Source organism: Helicoverpa armigera, chromosome 7 (genome assembly GCF_030705265.1).
Source record: "Helicoverpa armigera isolate CAAS_96S chromosome 7, ASM3070526v1, whole genome shotgun sequence".
Classification (NCBI taxonomy): Eukaryota; Metazoa; Arthropoda; class Insecta; order Lepidoptera; family Noctuidae; genus Helicoverpa; species Helicoverpa armigera.
This window is the reverse complement of record NC_087126.1, coordinates 10,409,285-10,431,172: the sequence shown is the minus strand read 5'-3', so window position 1 is coordinate 10,431,172 and position 21,888 is coordinate 10,409,285. Positions and strand designations below refer to the sequence as shown.

The 21,888-nt window shown below is 34.2% G+C and overlaps 1 protein-coding gene across 4 annotated transcripts in view; it reads right to left on the bottom strand.

The window, feature by feature from the left end:
• LOC110371964 (protein TANC2) overlaps positions 1-21,888 on the bottom strand; it is a 185,107-nt gene that overhangs the window by 19,667 nt on the left and 143,552 nt on the right. The window contains exon 1 of one of the 4 annotated variants that reach the window (XM_064035400.1): positions 6,684-6,705. The exons of the other annotated variants lie outside the window; for them this stretch is intronic. The gene's annotated coding sequence lies outside the window, so the exon portion shown is untranslated. Of the gene's footprint in view, positions 1-6,683; positions 6,706-21,888 lie in introns of those variants that run through there. 4 annotated transcript variants of the gene reach the window in all.

Genomic DNA, 21,888 nt, shown 5'->3' with positions numbered 1-21,888 from the left:
TAAAATAAGTCAGCTATGAGGCAGAACATCAAAAGTGTTATAAAATATAGACGTTCGAAAGCATAGTGACAGCTAAATTAATCCGCTCTTTTAATTAATGTTGTCTCCAAAAGTAATCTAGAAAAATCCCATTGATCACGACTTTCAACGCGAAGCTGACCAATTTAATATATGCTCTAATGTCACATAATTAAACATAGACATTTATTTTCTGTTTCACTATTTTTAATGGAATTTTTATAGCCAATAGTTTGTTAGATGTCATTCCTTGAAATTAGTTAGGTTTACCAAAAATAATCTTTGGTCGAACTTTGGAGAAATTGAGAATGTTGAGATTCCAAAAGTAGACATAGTAATGGAATGTAAATCCACTTTTTTGTATTTGGGTCGTTTTCAAAAAAATTGTAAAAAACAGATATGAAACAGATAGGAAAGCTATATTGTTATAACAGAAAAGTAACAGAGACGAATTATTAGGGTCAGTATATAACGACGCACTTTTAAAAGAAAATAAGTAGATAGTAGTATTCGAATTGTTCTCTATAATTTCGCTGTCGTCCACCTGGTTTTAGTGGCATATTGCCTGTGAAAAAAAGAAAACCTTAATACATAAATATTAAATATTCTAAAACAAACCCCACAGCAATTCTTATACCCGAACTAAAGCCATTCGTAGGTAGGTAACTATCCCAAACTTATCCCATTAAAATACATGATGTTACCTGCAAATATCGATTGTAAAAATGTATATCGATAGAAAACATTTTCGAGTTTTATATTTTATTAGTGGATTGATTTTTATTTACTCTGTTCATGTCGACTTTTCGTAAAGATACCTTTATAAAATTATAAAATAAAAGAAAAGTGGTAGGTTTGATTAAATACGTTTTATCTCGGTACGTACACTGTGAACAAACCTTAACCGTTCATATCTGTTACGTCACAGAAAAAAGTAATCGATATGATAACCGATATGAATAAATTGCTTGTGTCTAATCTAAAAAAATCTCTTTTTCAATGCTAATTCTTAGTTTATACGAAACTTGTATAGTACAGTGATACTGTCAATATACATTTATTCTAAGCTGAGTTATAAAACAGTAAAAGTACTTACCGATACTTTAAAAGTCTCACAGTAATAAGTAACTTTTAATTGTCGAATAATCACTGCACCACAATATTTCGTGCTTGTTGCGCTTAACAAAATTACCGAACATTTTTGATTCGTCGATTCTTTGACAGTTCAGTTGCTAATGTTTTGGGTAAAATATTTTTGATAACTACTACAAAAATATTAAAATTACTAATGTAACAGACAGGAATAACAGAAATGAAGTGAAATCAAGACTTGCTTTAATTAATTATTCCTGAATTCTGCGTGTTATATTTCATGATAATTTTAGCAAATTCCTTCAGGTTCCACAATGCTCTGCTAAGAAATCAATTATTTGTCAGTTAAAATACTAATATTGAATAATAAAATGTTTTCTAAATGTCGCGCCAAGAATGTGGACACGCATTGCTTATATGAAAACAAATGTTCTACGTTGTAGTTTTCTTTTAAAATTAATCATTCATTGAGGATTATGGGGCGTTATTTTTGTTTTTCATAATGCTGAAATAAATGTTTATTCTGTTTTAAGAGTAATTAGCTAGTAGCTATTCTTTAAAAAAAAATAACTCTGTTGGACGTTTTAATATACAATTTTTTTGAATATGGCCCATTTAACTCTTTAGTATTTGTTACAAATCTCATAGGTAAATTGCGTTCGACAAAATGTTTTCTGACTGAATGTACAGACAGTTTGTCAGTCAAATTGTACAGTTAACACGTCGATTTGTCGACGAAACACTTCAATAAATTCAACTACAAGTTTCACTCCTACGATAAACCACTTATTTTTGGTTCGAAGTCTCAGAACAGCAGTAAATCTCATCAGCCATATATTATTGTCGTATCTTAAATTCACTGTTTTTTACATTAATTTACCTCGACATTGACATCGGTAATTTTCTCCATATTAAAAGTTTTGACCATATTTTAAATGAGATGAGACATGACATTTATTAACTTATCAAAAGTATTTTTTAAATGACTTTTGGTTTATGTAAGGTCGGAAAGATATCTAGAAGCTGTTTGTCTATTTATTACAAAAAAAAACTTTGCCGTTAGTCGGGGAAATTATAAATATGAAAAATACTTTTAACTAACATTATTCCCACGCAAAATGCTTAATGCAATGTCACAAAAAAAGTCAAGTAACTTTAAAGACGGTAATTAAAAAACGCTAAAACTGTTCATTTATGAGTTCAATTAAAACATTTTATAGCTAATGAGACAACTAATAAAGATACAACCGAAGATACAGTCAACAACGTTCCGGTAAGTGATAAACTCGCACATCTGTATAGCAATTAGTAAAGCCATTTTAGGATCAGGTGGCGTAACCGGATATCCTAACCATTAATAGTACCGGTTGTAAGCCAAACAATTTGTCCATACAACTTACTAAATAAGGTATTAATGAAGTAAACGAAGTGTTAATGGCAGACTTTGAAATAACAAAGAAACATAAAACACATACTAGACGTCTATTTAAAATATTATCCGAAGTAATTACGTGTGAGAATGATATACATGAAGAGGAAGTTACGAATATGGATGATCAAGAACAACCAGTTTCTTGTGTTATACATAAAGTTTCTTTTTATGGGCTATTGTGATATCTAGCACTGGTTTTACTGTTACACGTGGCTTTAAGAGAGGCCGATGTACTAACGTGTGTGCTTCAAGTGTTTGTGACGTCACTTTAGTAGCCATTACAGGATTCATAGAAGTAGATGCGGCGACTTGATTAGGTACATGTTCCGCTGTGTCTATGACCTCTTTGAGTTATTTAGAGACGTTTATTTTTGTGCAATTGCTATTATTGATGTGAAAATTTGCTGGATTAGCATTGTTAGCTGCTCATTTTAGAAATGTAGTCAGATACTAAATGGCATTTTATCACATTATTAATTTGCACGTTCTAGAAGACCAACGCGTTCTCATCGACATGTGTACCTACTTACTTTTTTGCCTAGACAGTATTTAGGCTTTATAAAAACAATTCTATTTTCAGCCATGATGAAATAAAAACCCCGTGGGGCCTACAGTAGTTCGGTATGTCGGCTATGTCAATTATTGGACGAGTCAATTGTTTTCGCTCCGTGTACCACGAAATCCCGCATTCCGAGTTACATCATTATACAGTATGGGATTCTACGCATCGCTTTGATAGTAGACGATAGCTTGGATTCCATTTAAGTGCCATGGTACAGGCATGTCTGGCAGAACGGACGCTGACTCACGCAGATCGGCTGGAGGTAAAAAATCATTTGCAAACGCAGCCACAACTTTACATTTGCCATCGTCATCAATCACTTTTCAGACGAATTTGTTCTTTATTCCTTCACCTTTTAGGGTGATAGTGTCATTGCTGAAGGTTTTTGGATAGTTGAGATACATTTGTATCTTGTATCCAAACGGGTTTTAGGTCACGCCTCAGTGGGAATATTAAAGTAATTTTCTCTAAGAGAACTCATCAATTTCTTAGTCGTTAAAGGTTTTTTGTTGGAGTAGTCTATGAGAGCCAGACAGCGTCATTATGTTGTGTTGTGAGAGACTTATTTTGGATCAATTTCCTTGGTATTTTAGGTTAGTGAGACAGTTTGTAGTATTGGGTTTTGTCGTTCATTTTCTTAGAATCTAGAATGATAAGATAGTGATGTATGGTTTAGTGTTCCGTGTCGAGTTTAGGGGAATCATATGCGAATTTGAGTCAAGGCTTCTAAATAGTGGTTTCATTATTTTTTAATTTCATGAACTGTTGTTGCTGTCAGTAGAAGCTGACTACTAAGACTAAGTTGTATAGTAAGCTAAGGTGTACTTAGTTTATGTTTTAGTAGTAGAGCCACAAGTATACAATATTATGTAGAAAACCTTAGCTCTAAGGTTTATTAAAAAAAAAACATATTTTTTTTTAAATGATCAGTTTTTGCCTCGATGCAACCTGAATGCATGATATTATAATTTGTCATCATTCCAAAAAACGATTAGGACGAATTCACAACTTCTTCCTTTTTTTGCAGTTGGATAAAAATCAGACATACGGAACATTGCTCTATATTATCATCATTTAGCGTTACCTTTTTATTCGGATTGGGGCTATCTTTGTCTTTACGATATTAGGTTTTATTAGAATAATAAGAAGTTCTGAGAAGTTGAACTATTATCCGTTGATAAGCAGCTTTATGGTGATTTGTATTATTATCATGACATATATTTCCGTTTATTTTGTCAACAGTTATGCTAGTTGTAATGGTTTGATTTTCATTTTTATAAGCAGTTACTTTTATCTATCCCTTTATGTTTTAACTGTCTGGATTATTATTTATTTGTGTGGCACTCTTAATACTTACTTAAAGTACACATGCAGTAACTCTTTAATGTCAATGTGTTAACTAAAGACTGCTAAAATGAAAATTGAACTTAGTATGGTCATCTGGACTTTTTATTCCGGTGTAAAATTGTAAAATAGAGAAATACTCGCATTGGGAATAATTTAGTTAAAGTTTGAAAATAACTTATAATTTTATGCGAAGCAAATTCAAGTCCCTTAAACCAATTTCCTGCCAAACCTTTTCAAATAAATTCTTAGCTGTTTTCTATCGATAGTGGGTCTCAGTACATCCGTTACAATTGTATAATGCTATGGTTTTAGAAGTTTATGGCTCGGTTTATGGGATTGCTTTCGAAAAGCTATCAATAGCTGTCTCCTACAAGATGTTATTATGTCGTCTAGGTATATCAACTTTATGTTTTGTCTTTATGATCGTGTATTTTACAGGAGTAGGTTTATTATAATCATTGTTATTTTCTAAATGTACTCCAGAAGCTACGGTAAAGTCAAAATCAATATGGTATGGATATACGGTCGTCAATAACCTTTGATATTTAACTTCTCTAAAAAGTTTTGTAAGCTACGTTCAAGTGACATTTATTTTATGTAAAACCAATTAGTATTCCAGAATTAAGGCACGATTTTGCTTTCGTGTTTACTGTTAGTAATTAAAATAGAATTGGTGTTGTAAATAATGCTGTAGTTATTAACCAATTAACAGTTTTAGTGGTTGCAGTTACTGCAAAGGGCAGGTGCAGTATAGATCCAGCGGGGCCCAGCAGGGCCAAGGCCTGCCGGGGCTGCGGGTTGTTCGAAAGAGATACCGCGGCCCTGGTACATAAAAGGCCTATGACGGAACACGACGATTTTAGTCAGTAAGAGTCTGACACTCCCTCACCGCTGCTAACCCACAGCGGGAGGGGTCATTTGATGATTTTACGTCGATAAAAAAAAAAGGTGCAGTATAGATTTGAGTGTTGTAACTGATACTTTAATTGACTATAATAATTTCACTCCTGTAGTTCAATTTGAATATTAGAATGTTAAGTAAGTCTGATCCGGTAAACCAAGAACTAGGTGAAGAGAAAATAAGGAAAAATACGTATGTTGCTTCTAAGACATTCCTAAATTCTATGTCATGTATTTGCTTTTGATGGTCTGGTGTATTTATTTTTATATAATTTCCATACATGTATGGAGAATCATGATTGCTATGGTTTATGGATTCAATTTGAGTCGGTATACCCCCAGTTGCTTAATTGCAATAACATTTATTTTACTACGAATTTAGGAACATTGAACTTTGTATTCCAATTTTGTTGGAACTTTCCATGTGTACGAAAGCATGTGAAAAATATTCTAAATGAATGTTATACGTATGTTTTGTGCCTTGCCTTGTAATTATGAGAGTGTTTTATCCATCTTACTTACAGCTTAATCACCAATATTTGCTCTAAGTGTTAATCATTCTGTTTCTTTCGGTGCCTCATGCATGATCTATTTAATATCTAGTTTTCTATTTCCCAGTTTTATTCCATTCCCAGCTCCATCCTAATATACATCATCCTCCACAACTTGATCCACAGGTCCCTGTTCATTAACGTCTATACAATTAATTGGTTCAATTAACAACTAGATTAACGCATTAGTCAGTTCTACTGATGATGATGTCTGAGAATGCATATCATTATGGGCAAGTTCATTTATGTTGTGTGATAGGGTGATAACCATGGGTAATGATGGTGTCATCAGTATGTATGCTTTGTTTGATATTTTTATTTTGTAATGTTATGGTGTTTTGTGGTTGTTGTTAGGTAATAAGCTTATTATTATTAGGTGCTTGATCGTGGTTTGTCTTTTTGATGACTTTTGTTGCTTCATATTTTGTTGATTATGGTGTGTAATAAGGTGTGTTGCAATAACATGATTAATATAGTTTACTTTTATGAGAACGTTCTAGATTTCTATGTGTATACTAATTAAAAACATACCCCACCGCGTTTGTTGGTTACAAGATAATTGACTCCAAAACCACTTTCCTCACTTTTAATATTTTTACCACTGACCCAGGAACTCTTTGGTAGTTCTTAATCATAAAAGAAATAGAATAAGACTTAAGAAGACTTTCTGAGGGTTATAAAAGTCTGTATTAGTGAGTAAAGCCATGATATTAGACCTCAACCCTTATGTTATTGGGTAATATTATAGAGTTTCATTAGTTTAATATCATGTATAACTCACGAACACAGACGAGATTCCTCTACCGTACCAGTGGTACCTAGACAACAAACAAAAATGTGTTAAAAATCAGGATTGCATTTTGAATTTATCTACACTAATATTGTAAAGAGGAAAAATTTGTATTCTTGTTTGTAATGCATAAACCAAAAGAAAAATATGAACCGATTTTAAGAATTTAACCAGTAGAAGGGATCTACCAGGGATAGGGATAGGGACCAGGGAAGGGATTATCTGCAAGTAACATAGCCTATATTTTGTCCCGCAGTAGTTCCTACGGGACGCGGGTGAAATCGGAAGGTGGCTAGTTCTAAGACATGTTTTTTGTTGTTAGAAATATAAACAAAAACTTTCCAAAACAAAAGTATTTTAATTTGAAAAGTATAGAATTTTTGCAAAAGCGTCAAGTGCAACAACCTTTTACAGTAGAAATCACAATATCTGCACTTAACCTCAAAAAGGTTCACTATCACACTTCTGCTTACCTCATTTTAACCACAGACCTAGATACACCTAGATACACCATACTTTTTGACAGATGGAAATCTCCGACCATAGACGGCCATAGATCACTCGCTGTCTGAATGATCTACAGATCTATAGAGTCGGGAGATTTATACCGTCGCAGGCGCAGCGCCGACGACAATTGCATATGGAAATCGTGTAGTATCTGATCATGTAGCGATTATGTATTCATTATTAGAGGGTAGATGGATGTTTTGTGTATTTTAAACATGGCTGTGTATTGTATTTATAGGAATTGTATAGATGGGTTAAAATGAATTCCACTGTATTATTTTTTTAGGAAATTCTGGCTGAAAATGTGAATCTTTAACTCAAATGTTTTTTACGACGTATTTTAGTTTTGCTTTTCAAATGCCCCATAAAAACCTATTTTTGGGTTTTATCTTCGTACTGAGGCAGAAAATAATATTCGAAAACTTCCAAATCCTTGTGTGAGCTATTTAAAGTATTTCGAATTTCATCTTAATTCAAGACCTAGCTTGCATCATTACAATTTAGCAATAAATTGACACCTATTTAACTTCATTTGCATACATTACCTCAGCTTCAGGTATTTATTGGACCCTAAAACAGGTATACAGTTAATCCTATTATCCTGCAATGTTATGTTGAACGTTAAATCTTATAACCCCGGTTCATCAAGTTAACGATGGTTCAATTGTTGAAGTTTAGTGACGAAACGGTAAATCGTGGTAAGGTGAATGAACTTTAGGGCATAGTACTTTAGAATATAGTGTTTAGTCGCTGGGAATTATTGATGCCAATGAACCCTAGTTTTGAATCTATTTATGTAAGAATACAGGTCTTTTTGAAAGACTTACCTACCAAAAAGGAGATTCTCATTTCAAATGTTTGTTTGTTTGTTTTTTTTTTTTGTGAAATGGATTTAGCGGACCTTTTAACCAACTTCGTTTAATTTCATTTTTATACCCTTCTATTTAAAATTATCTTATATAGTAAAATATCTGTGAATGAGTGACTTTATTTTACTTCAATTCCTACTCACTCATAATAAAATAACAACTTTAGAAGCCGACCCCAACACAGTTAGTTATACCGTGTAATCATTAAGTTACCAGTTGACATTGCAAGTAAATTATATTCCTGACATATGTGCATTTATATAATTACTTTAATAGCCGTATGTGAGTCATATTTAAATGTTTAGTGGTTTATATAAAATCTATTCCATGTCCGTTAGGCTAGTTTTCAAAAACTGCGACAATTGGTCTTACAGTTTCAATAACTTTATTGATGCTTACAAAAAGCTTTGAAGAGCTTATTTACTTTTCTTAAATTGAAATAATTTCATAGTTTTGAATGTTTTTTATCAACAGTTTATTTACACAGTCATAAAGAACAGTAAGGTATAAGGACATTGTTTATTTCTTTTTGTGTGTTTAGTTTTTTCCATCAGGCTCTTCTTGAAAAACGGTTACATTCACAATATTATGTCACTTCTAAGTTAAGGTCATCAAAAAGCTAGTCTAAAATAGATTACATTCAATTATGACTATATCTGGAAAATAACTCGGACTGCAAATGGAAAATGTCATAATCTTCAGCTTTATAACTAATAGATGGTATGATAACTTCAAGCAACAAGTTATAACTTAGAGGGAACAAGGTTTCCTTATCAGAAGCCATCTTTGTGAAACTGTGGATTTCTTAACTAACAGCCAACCCCAATAAGCTATCTATCTACTGTTTGGTTAGAGATACGGATTTGACGTTACTTGTGGCTAATATCAAAATAGGCGTGACGACAGGGTAAAATATTTGTGATTCTAATTAATTCGCATTTTAGATTGGCAAAAAATATCGATTTTCATTTTAACTAAACATAATATTTACTTAGGTATGACACAACAAAGATTGAGGGGGCTCGTGACGTCACGTCTATGTATTGTACTTATAAGTGACGTAATACAAAATTCATTGTGTTGTATCTTCGTTGTTATTTGTTTGTGAGAGAAAAGAAAAAATACGTGACAATTATTTTGAGGCTCTCTAAAACCAGGACTAATAACTTTTTTTCATTCGCTATACCTATTCTACCTTTACCTGGCAAAACTATAGATAGATTTAATATTGGGATCGGCTGTAAGTCGGATTAGCTGGTTTGTCCGCTGTTAAGATTGCTATCGGATAGTATTAATAATATTGATATTAAATGTGAAATGTAGTGTGAATTGTCGAGATCTGAAATTAATGATTTATGGCTGTATGATAGAGACATCGTCACGTTTTGTGATGCAGGTCGAGATAAAAGATTTTAATACAAATATCTTTATCACCTTTACTGCCATTAATCTATACTGGTTATAGCAGTTGTAGTAAACTAATTAGGTATAATAGAGAGAAAAAATGATTTTGTTTGCTTGTTTCCTAAAGGCTCCGAAACTACAGAACTGATTTATAGAATCTCACCGTTGGAAAGCTACTCTCTTCCCGAGTAATATAGGCTATATTTTATCCCGGTGCAGGCAGTAGGGATGCGCGTGAAAACGTGGGAAAACAGCTAGTAAGTAATTGTAAACTTAAGTTTGGTTTAGAAATCACTAAACAGGACTATATTTTCCATATAACTAAAAAGTTTTACCCTAAAAATATTGAGCTTTTTTTATTATTAAAAGAAGCAGAAAATAAAGGTTCCATTAATAACGATTCTTTTAACAACTCAAGCTCATTTGTTGAGCATAAAATCGTGTTTATTTACAAAAGCTTTCCATATCACGCTGTGAACGTATACTTTGCTGTCAAAATACAAAAAGTTGACAGCGCGTGGGCAGTCGTGCACTTATCAACGAATGCATTTTGATGCGCCGGAGCCTCGTTTAGTTTATGCCCTGTTTGAATGTAGGTGGGTTGTGCTGCGTTTGAACGTACTAGTGAGTTGGTTCGAATTTTGAAAATATTAATAAAGTGTTGTCATATTTCGCTGCAAAGTCGATATGGTTAGAAAGAATGTGACTTATGAGATGACGGCAGATAGAAGAGTACGAAGGAGAAAACTTGCTGCACCGACACCAAATTTTTTTTTTATATGGGCTGGATGGTGATTATTTCGCTGTACTTACTCAGAATTATCAATTACTGATCACATTTACATTTATATATTGGATTTATATATTTTGATATTGGAACATTTATTACTACAAAATTTTATAGTATCATAAATAAATTTTACTACTAAGTAACGAAATTAAGTTACTATCAAATAGCTGGTTTTATTTGATGCCCACGCGAAACGGTTGCAGTTGCTTTTACGACTGCTTAAAGGTTAGATTGTTATGATTTTCCGGTATTTCTGAAATATCAAAGCTTAATTGGGGGACAATAATGGACTGGAATATTCGTATAGTAGTCCTAGTATAATGTTATGATGTGCCAAAATTTGTATTTTTTAAGTATGTTTGTTCCTCTTCTAAAACAACTGAATCGATTTTGATGAAACTTAGCAGTAATATACATAGCTTATATATCAGAACAATATTTAAGCTTTATTAAGTAAAACCGCTAGCGGAAGCTAGTACCTATCTAATATTTGCACTTTACAAATAGAAAACATATTCTCACTAAATTGAGTTACCTAATAATTAAATCTTCAATGAAAATATTTTCCCTAATAATTTTACAACAAATATGGAAATATTACCTAAGAACATACGCTTTAAGGAGCCATAACTTACTGACATAAGCGCCAAGCCTGTAAGATATTATCTAAATTGTATTATATTCCACTCAGACCTAGGTGTGTGAACATACCTAGCAAATAAATGATTATGATTTAAAAGTACATATATATGCTAATTCTAGCAAGGCCATTATGGTGTTATAACGACTTTGAAGGGTGTGTTTTGACATTATATTTTAAATAGTGGCTGTTAATTTTACTGAGTGACTCATGATTTTCATTCAATGTTTATCGAAAAGAAATACAGGTACTTGGTTTTTTTTTTTTTCAAATTTGTTTTCATGGGTTAAAACCTACTTAAACTGTGGGATTATCCCTGAAACATAGAGTTTAGAATCTCAGGCTGAAATAAAATATGGATGGTCAGTATAATCTGAAATTTTAATCAATATGAAAAATTATATGCGTACAAACATCCGAATCGATAACCTCCTCCTTTTCTGGAAGTCAGTAAAAAATATAACTTAAGCTATGTATAAGCATTTAAAAAAGTATAAGTAGTTTGTATAAGTCAGTAAATTAAGACATGAAAATTCTTACACGAGTACAGTAGCTACTTGCATAGATTTATGGTTTTCCATCGTCAAGTAAATCTCAGTTATCGACGTTAAGTGCGTGCTTAAATGTCGATTAACTTTCCTTCGCGGACTTTCACAGCTTCAGCCGATGCTGTTTATTTTATTCACGTTTAATAAGCTTCCCGTATTACGTAAACCTTATAATTGTATGTAACTTTGTTATAGGTATTATAATCTCTTTGAAAATTGATAATATTTTTATGGTGACTAGCTGTTTTCCCGCGGTTTGACCCGCGATAAAATATAGCCTATGTTTTTTTGGGATTGTGTATCATTTTCAAAAAATGATTATTTTTTATTATATTAGTACCTATAGATAATATTTGAAAAGTTACACGATGAATAAATATGTCTGTAGAATGCAACTGGAATATTTACTCTCTCCATTACTATCCTAATTCAAACGCAGCATCAAAACGCATCTCAACGTGGGAAAGCATGGAACGTTCAATTAAAGTGCATCACTATTTGAGGTTTATTCTCACTAAATTAGTGTACTTCTAATTAGTTCCCATCTCTGTCGACTGTAGAAGAAATAGCCGTGAAGATATTACTTACTTAAATAAATTGGGTACCCAATACGAATGTCGCTGCCCATTTTTGGCTTTCTTAATTTAAAAGCGGCATTTTCAAGCACTATTGTTCCAATTATGGAAAAATAAAACTAAATATTGGTTTTAAATATCAGATAGTGCAAAGAAAAAGTAGTGCTTGTATTTACAATTGGTTTGTTTTTAAAGTAAACGGTTTCCGGTAAGGAGGCGAGGTTTTAAGGACAACAAATATTGGTTCTTGAGGAGCTTCTAAAAATATTATCAATTTTGTATTTTTAGGCGGTGGGCGGTTAGAGTGTGTTTTGAGAAAACTTTCCAAAAACATGGGCCTTGGAGCCTCGTTGCCTTGATCACTAATAGTCAATGCTTTTGATGGTTTGGTTGTACAACTTCTTTGCGATGGTGACATAAATGCATGAACTAGAAGAAAACAAATACTACGTAAATATTTATTCTAAAAGGCAATTAACATAGCCTTACCATCTGATCATTATCATCTGCCTAGCCTTTTCCCAGTTAGCTTCCAGTCTAACCGGATGCAGCTGCGTACCAGTGTTTTGGGTACAAAGGGTGATTGCCTACCTGACCTCCTCAATCCGTTTACCCGGGCATACTTGACAGTGTAAACAACAAAAAACCTACACTAAGTAAATCACAAAGAATGCCAATTTACCGAGCAATTCTAGAGAAAGACCGGTGAAAGTGTATTCGGAACTTGTCGGTTTACAGCTTATAATAATTTAACTGAAACTATAACCGTAATTCGAGTCAGTTCCCGATCGTGACTATCTTGTGTGCGTAACCGATACTCTGGACTGGCGGTATTTTAACTGGACTCGAAAGTTTGTTAAGTATTAGCGAATGTAAACGGGATAGGTTGGAGGGAGTTACGTATCTCTATATTTTCAAAAGATTCGGCGGAAACTTTTCTAGATTCGTAACCGTTTGTAAGTTATAAAACGTAGTTAGTCCTTTTCCACATCGGTTTGTTCGCGTTAAACTCAAAAACTACAGCTATAATTTTCTTACATTTCTGTCGCTTTAGCTTATCCCCGCAGTATACACAAATGTACTCTGTGATCTGACAAATAAACTTATGTTAATTCTCAGGGTCTAGATTATCTGTGTACCAAATTAATATCGGTATTTTTATCGGTTCAGTAGTTTTGTCATCAAAGCGTGGCAGAGAAACAGACAGAAGGAGTTACTTTCGCATTCTCAAAATGAGTACGCACTGTTAATTTTATCCTTCACTTTAGAAGCTGGTTTTACCCATAAACGTTTACCCAATTCAACCAAAACTAGTAAAAGTGATAGTATTCAAGGAAGTCCAGCGTGGTTGTCAGTCCTGACGCTTTACAAGTTCCCAGAAGATCTGCATCAGACGATCGTGACGACAAATTCGTACGATTCGCACGAACTGTTATTGTTGCAACGCTATGGTTTAGGGATGCCACTTAAATTAGTTTGGAATGTTGGAAAAACAAGGTTATATTCTATTGTTTTTTTATTTTATTAGAAAGATTCGCTTTTGTCTGTAAATCACGTGATCGTAAGTGATGATATAGTCGACGGTAGAGCTTGTAAAGATGTTACTTTCTTACTTTTTAAAAAATGTTTTTAATGCTGTTAAATCAGTGATGGAAGGTATGGGTATTATACTATATATGTATTGTATATGGTATATAACTACTGTCTGATTGTGAGATACAATTGAGTTTTTATTAATGCCTAGAATATAATAAAGAATTAAATTAAAATCTAGATAGTTTACCCACAAAATGTAGACTTAATAATGACCTCAATATTTAAATGTCAAACTACAGCCTGACAGCCCTGCCATTTCGTCTTTATAGTGTCAATAATCAAGAGCTAACGAGAGATAGGTATCAACTGTCACGCGACTCCCCGCAGCGTGAAACCGAACGTTTTATGTACGACAATGTCGATCGCAATGCAATGGACTGGTACGATTGAGCGTTATTGATGCTAAGTGAAACGGAATAAAAAAGGAGTGGAAGAATCGGTTTATGGAAAATTGAGGATGTATTTTAAATTAATGAATAAAATACAAGTTTGTTACATGAAATGAAAAATCGTGTTACTGTCGTTGAAAAGTACAAACCATATTTAGATTTGTTTCTATGCGTTCCTGACAAATATGTAAGTTTGTATATGTATTTGCTGAATGCACGGGACTGGTTAGCTGGTTTTCACGAGGAGAAAGTTTTTGCTTAATATCAGACGAACATAAAAATCTATTATCATTAGATACCTATATACCTACCTACCTACAAATTGTAGTACTGGTATGTAAGATTTCGAGATTCAGTGATTCATGACCATGATAAAATGTCCTAAACATAATGAAATCTGTGTCTTGTGACACTTCCAGCTAAATCACTTACTAAGGGAGAATAATATGCCATCTATAACCAACCAATAAATTATATCAAAATCGTGCTTAAAGTAAATCAATCGGCAATACCTAACCCTGATACTATCGGGGTGTCAGCTGATCGGCCGATACGACCGATTCGTATCACACGTGCCAGCGACAGGGTTATCGCGAAATTTCGTATTTATGTAACATTATACCCGAGCAAGGAAAGTGCTTGTACATTTAACTTTATGATGTCTATCGAACGGACTTTCATAATCGCCAGTATTATTAATTCTATGGTTTAGCTTCTCACACTTTCTAGTTGTATATAATCCATTAGGTAAGCTGTTTATAGTAATGAGTCAACATCTTTCTTTTATGGGAAATCATCAAATGACTACTCCCGCTGTGGGTGCAGCATGAGGGAGTGTCTTGACTAAAACCCACCAAAAACCCACTATGTTCCTTCATAAGCCCTTTATGTACCATGCCTTTTGAACAGTCCCGCAGCAACATCAGGAATGAGTCATCATCTGCCATCGACTATGTTGGGGTTGGCTTCCAGTCTATTAGGATGCGGCTGATCACCATGTTATGATTTCATAGACTGACATACAAAGCTTAAGAGTTGGTTTGTCTGCTTAAAAGCAATCATCTCAGGACTTGCTGCAAAAATTGGAAAATTCTGAAAGTGGTAGATAGCCTATTTATCGAAGAAGTCTCTAGATGACTTCCCATACTAGTTTGCGAAGAAGTTCCCACAGGACGCGGAACTAAGTTTGAGATGGAATTGTTCTAACTACTAATTATCTTAAACTATTTTTGGCAGCCCTACACCCGACGCTACCATTGTGTCAGAGATCGTCAGATAGCGGCCGATATGAATCGAGTGTCGGCTCTGACAGGGTTATCGCAAACTTTGCTGATATTCATTCAGACTTTATTATGACGACGTTTTTCATAAATACTGTCTGGGAATTTGTGAGTTGAAAGTTTGGAGGGGATTAAATGGCAAAGGTTGAGGAGATATTTAAAAATCAATTTTTAAACCGTGCAAGATTGTTTTGTAAGGGGAAATTGTTAAATATTTAAATCAAGCTTCTCGTCCTATGTATGCCTGGGTTAAGTATATTATAAGTGTTCCTTCATGAATCACTCTATGCATTGCAGAGAATAGCATGAAAATCTTTGCAGTGATTTCTGAGTTTAATGCGAAAAGACACACGCGGCGGATTGCTTTGTTTTCTAGCATTCCAGAAAAAAAAAATTAACATGTCTTTGACGTTCAAAAAGTGCTGTTTTGCAGCCAAGTTTGAATAAATGATTTTCAAGCCTCGGACGCCCACTGTATTGCGCAAGAGAAGTTAAATGATAGCCAATAATAAATATCATTACAACAAATCTAGACTTCGGAATATTATTACCGAACTGCCTCGCTGGTTTAGTTGTCATTAATGTCGCACCTACTGATTAAGAGATCTGCAGTTAATTTACGAAATTATTAAATGTGTTGCTGTTCAAACTTTATTTAATAATTTGGAAATAAAGAGGTACATAAGTTGCAAATCTAAAAGTATCCCAACTGCACTCAGCAATACCTATGAGTATGGGCAAATCCCCCCATCATTGTCCAGCAGTGGACTTTTTAAGCTCTGACGACGAAAAGATAAATACATTACATACCCTCGTTCTTTTTCTTTCTAGAAAATGCTTTTCCTATATCCTTTTTATTCTCAAAGTAATTAAAGATTAAGGAACAATTCTAGGTACCAACACGAACTTTGCACTTTGCAGATTGCAAGTGAATGATTACATGTCATGGCGGATATGAATTTTATTGCCTTCGTAATTTTAATGGGCAAAAAAACGAAGTAAATTCAAAAGCTCCTTAAAAAACGTCACCGACTATACAAAGTAGTCATAAGATTCCTTCGAAAGTTATAGAAAGACTTTAAGGAAAAGTATAATAAATTAAAAAGTAAAAGAACTACCTTGATTGAGTCGTTAGCTGATTGATTCCCACATTGCATCGCTATGCTTTAACATCATGATTGACACGAACGAGTGATAGATTGGTCCGGTATATGCAAAGTGCGTGTTTTTATTGATGTTGCAACCAGATTATGAAAAATATTACTGAGCCAAATGTGAAAATAAATCACTTTCTATGATGAATTTATCTAACCTATGACAAAACTATAATACAGAACTTTTTAAAAGTCAGTTTATTTCTTGGGCTGCGTAGGTCTCTAAGTTTGCTTCGAATGGTGATTATTGCAGTTTTAAAAGATGGTTCTGGTTAATAAATGTCATAGTAAAGTTTTCATCATGATATACACCTTTCAAAGTTTTCAATTTAAAGCCATCGTATTTTGAACATACATTTCAAGAACACACTAGCCACCTTCGAAGCGTCAAAGTTGATCGCCCTACAGAAAAAATACCCCGCAGAGATTCAAAGTGGGTACCTCCATTAGTCAGTAGCTCTTAAGTACGTAAAACAGCAATATTGCATCCATTCTCAATCCTTTATCTCTACCAAGACCGTAGAAGTACCTCATTACACGGTAAAGTTCACCAGTTTCAGATTACTATCAGCCCATAAAGTGTACATAAATAAATTTATGTTTTTACATAACCACAGGAAGATACGATGCAATATACTATACTAGTTCTTACCCGCGGTTTCATTTGCGTTTCGAGGGAATTATTTCTCGCACTTGGATAAAACGTAGCTCTTAACAGTTGTTTCCATACCAAATTTCATCTAAATGGTAATAGGCATTTTGCAGTGAAAGTGTGACAAACAAATTTACTACCTTCTGCTTGCCATTTGCCTGTTAAAAATTGCTTTAGCCGGCTTCGATAAATGTGTTTTCTATCGCGAAACAAATGTTGATATTGGACCAGTCGTTCGAGACGTCAGCGTTTAAGTAAACAAACAAATCAACTGTTCAGCCTAATACTATAGATAACAGGATAGCAATAGCAACCGAACCGAATGCAATAATTATTACATTATGATACGTAATAGGGCCGGGGTGAGAGAAATCGTCCGTGGAATAACCAATTAGAGGATCGCGCTCGCTCTGTGAGTGAGGACGGTATTAAGTAAGCACGATCCGGGTACTGTGGGAACTCGAACAAATACGACAGTTATTAAGGCTTGTTTGATGGTCTAGTTTGGGGAACCTGAGGCTATGAATTATATTTACATGTTGGCGATTGTAATAGTCGAAATATAAGATTATTAGGTAAGCACGGTCAGGAGTACGTAAGTGTGGGAATTCGACTGTTTGATGGTCTAGTTAGTGCAAAGACTGCCTGTTAAATGGATATCTATTGATTATAATGTGTCCAATTGTGGAATCGCTAGGAACAGCTAGTATTAATTAAAGGGTCAACAATGATAGAGATATATGTATGAAGGTGTAGATATGCAAGCATAACTGATCATGATATAATTGTAATAGGAAGAATATTTTTGTTTCTTTAGTTATACATTGCTGTTGGTGGACCTTAAATAAATAAATGTATCAATCACAGATGACCTAAAACAAGTAGTATCCCTTCAGATAGTTCACACGCTTATCTTCTATGAAACTGAGAGCTCCTTCAAAATGTCACATTCTCACTGCCAGCTCATGCTGATTGCCATTATAACCTATTTATTCTATATACATTTTGTAATAATAAAGTATCTTAGGAAATAATAGGGAAGTGTTATTTGGTCAGTATGTACAGTCAGTACATTGCGAGCATATGTTGTCGTTATATAGACATAGTTACATAGTTTGCAAAAATTACAGTTTTTCAATCTACGTATTACCAATTGTCAGAAACTTTCTGTTTTAAATTATTGCAAAACAATGCTTGTGAATTCATGAGTTAAATTAATCAGTACTTCAGTGCCCAAGTTTCTTTAAAAGACTGAAAATATGATCCTGGCCACCGTACCTAACAAGGCCTAACATTACAAAAACTTACTAACCTATCCCACACAAATTAAAATAAAAACTTAAACTATCGCTTAAAACATTTTGATTTATTTAAGCGCTAAAATTTTGACACATTATAAGGCGCGGCTTAAATGCCGGAACCCTAATGTCATGGGTAACTGACAGCTTGCATGCAGCGCTCAGCTTGACAGAGAACATTTTAGGCACCTTTTTGTCTAGGTTGGCTAAGTGTCTTGTATTGTGTGCTTTTGGTTTTATTTTTGAAGAATTAATATTGCACTTTTAAAGAACGAATTGCACGATAAGAAGATGTAATTTTTCGTGAATATAAGTTATTTCTTTAAATGTTAATTTTCACACAACATTCTATAGCTAGAATTGGAGGAAATTGCTTCAGTTTTGATGACTTAACCATTAAAATGTTACCAAATTTCTTGATATGGACGAATTGGTTATCCCGTGAATTACCTGTGAACAAAAACAAAATAACGTTAGAAATAAAGCGACAATCATTAAGTACCTACACTTCTATGATTGTACTTAATGAATATGAAATATGACTGTCAGATATAGAACCTAGGATTAATCAAGTTGATTATAATATTTAAATTGAGGCGAACAAGCCTACACGCTCAAGATAAATTATGGATACATAATATGTCATATTGACTGTTAACAGATGGCGTTACCGTGCTATTAACAATGTGTGGTAGTACAAAGATTTTAAATGAGAACTCTCTTGATTATGGCCTACTATAGTTGCCCTCTGATTTTCCTCAGAAAGTAGTACAAAAAGTAGTTTAGATATCATAAATTCTATTATGCAACCTCTCCACCTTCGAACACTGACCCTTCCTTACGTTTTGATCGGGTCAATATTTTCTTTAGAACAGTTTCTGGGTAGTATAATGCTGATATCGAAGAATAGAGGAAGAGTTTTCGTATAGACCAACAATTTTTCAAAAGCTGCGATGAACCAACAAAGCCAATAAAACCTTTAGGGATGCATTAGTTAGCTACACTTTAATTTAAGAAAACTGATACCAAACTTCATGATAGGTCTGCTACTCTTCGTGACAAAACAGCTGAACATCGAAGGTCTAGATCGTGAGCATAAAATCGAATGCACACGAAATTAAAATACAGGATGGACTTAAAATTGTGACATTAGTCGTGTCAACGGCAAACGAAAGGCAAATCCTTGAACATTCAAAGAAATACAAAGGATATTGTTTGTAAAAGAAGCATTGAGTCAAATCAGCTTTCTATAGGATCAGAAAAATACCCAATCTATGGTTTACATTGGACTGAATTTATATTATCAGGATGAGGCTAAGAGCTCAGAAGTCATAAAAAAATTAATTCATCATCTGACTAGCCTTTTCCTAACCGGATGCAGCTGAGTGGTAGTGCTTTACGAGAAGCGACTGCCTATCTCACCTCTTCAATCCAGTTCCGTTGGATGTTAAGACTGGTTGTCAGACTTACTGGCTTCTATCTACCCGTAACGACTGCCAAAGATATTTTGTGTGTGTGAAGTCTAACACTTTCTTCGCAAAGATTTCGCAGAATTTGGTTTAGGAATACATGACCCTAGGTACCCAGTCCAGATTATAACATACCTCTTACCAAACCGTAGCAACCAAGACCTACATCCAGCCGTCATTAAGCAATGACGTCTATAGAAAATCAACGTGTTATGATTCAGGCTTGTAATAAATCATTCGCTTTCTCAGTGCGACGAGCGAGCAAACCCGGGTGATGTATGTAGTACATTGTGAATACAATTGCGCATAATCAATGGTAATAGTTCGCTAGCTTCTGTTATTGACGTTAATTCGTCTTGTTGGGTAAGTCGGTCTTAGGGACCGTGGTTGAGGGTTTCATATTTTGGAAACATAAGTGGAATTAAGCCAATGGGTAATGGGGTAAAAATATTTTTGATTATTTAGAAATGATAAACATGGCATAATCTCGATGAAATTTTGGGCGAGAAAGCACAGACTGTTGCGGTGTTCCGAATCAGAGAAGGAACATTTCAGAACTATATGATGTAGGTATCTTAGTAATAATCTATTTTATTTGCAGTTCTATTTCATTTTTTGGCTTGCCTGGTGAATAATAAAAAAAAGTCAGTAGATACCAACAGGTCTTCTTAAACGGTGGCTACACAGCCACACTCTTGCTTACCCTTCTAGGCATAATCTGATAATAATCATGCAAAGTAAACTAGGCAAAATGGAGGCATTACAGTATTATAAATCAGCAGCCGGCGCTAGGTAATAAAAACTAAAAAGGAAAGTTGCGCGCTCACAGGCAACAGATGTCACTTTCAAACATCGGTTAATGCTGGTAGCAAATAAATCTATGGTTTCTCTTACTTATAAGCTGTTAATGTATTTTATTTATTGGCTTATTTTGTTGCTAATGACATGCTCTTAACATTAGCAGTTTATTGGAGATCGCTTCGTTTAATTTGGCATTAATTTTATGGCGAAAAGTTATGGTTGCACGATTAGTTTTCAAATGGCAGGTACTTACGCGAGATTGTCGTTTCTTGATTTATTCTGGAAAGCATGTCTAATAATAATATAATAGCTAATCAGTTTACATTAGTTTCCGTCTGATGTTTTCAATGTGGTCTTACTGGGACTGTCACATCATCTGCCTAGCCTTTTCCCAACTATGTTGGGGTCGGCTTCCAGTCTAACCGGATGCAGCTGAGTACCAGGGCTTTACAAGGAGCGACTGCCTATCTGACCTCCTCAACCCAGTTACCTGGGCAACCCGATACCCCTTGGTACGACTGGTTGTCAGACTTTCTGGCTTCTGACTACCCGTAACGACTACCAAAGATGTTTAAATGGCAGCCTATGTATACTCTTCCTCGATAAATGGACTGCATCAAACACTGAGAGAACTTTTCAAATCAGATCACTCTTGGACCGATCAACATAACAAAATGTTATAGATAGTACTTATGTATGTACTGTATTATCTTCATTTTATACCTCCAAGACAAACTATGTGGTTCGTATAATATATGGGTTAAATGCGCATACCTTTCGAGTCCAGCGGAACTTTCTAGAATAATCTGACAGCTAATTTTACCAGCTCACGTACAAAATCTAAATGTTGCATATTCCCATTAGAAATTATGTTATACTGACTAAATAATGCGATGCAGACACAATGTATGTAGGTATATCTTTGAGAATTCAACCGAATGGATACGGCAATGCTAAAACTCTGCTAAAGTTACGACGGTTCCGTCTCGTACTCGTATGTACATGTGTGCGTGAATTTTATGCTTGTATTCCTTTCGGTAGGTACGTTAAATTCCAGGCGTTATGGGTATTTGAAGCTAAAAAATCTGATGAAGACGGATAGGCAGTTGCCCCATGTTAAACACTGGTCATCTAAACTACACTGGAAGCCGATTTCAACAATTAGGCAAAAGTTGAGCAGCTCATTTGCAAAATGGTCGAAAATGCAGCTCGGAAATTGGCAGA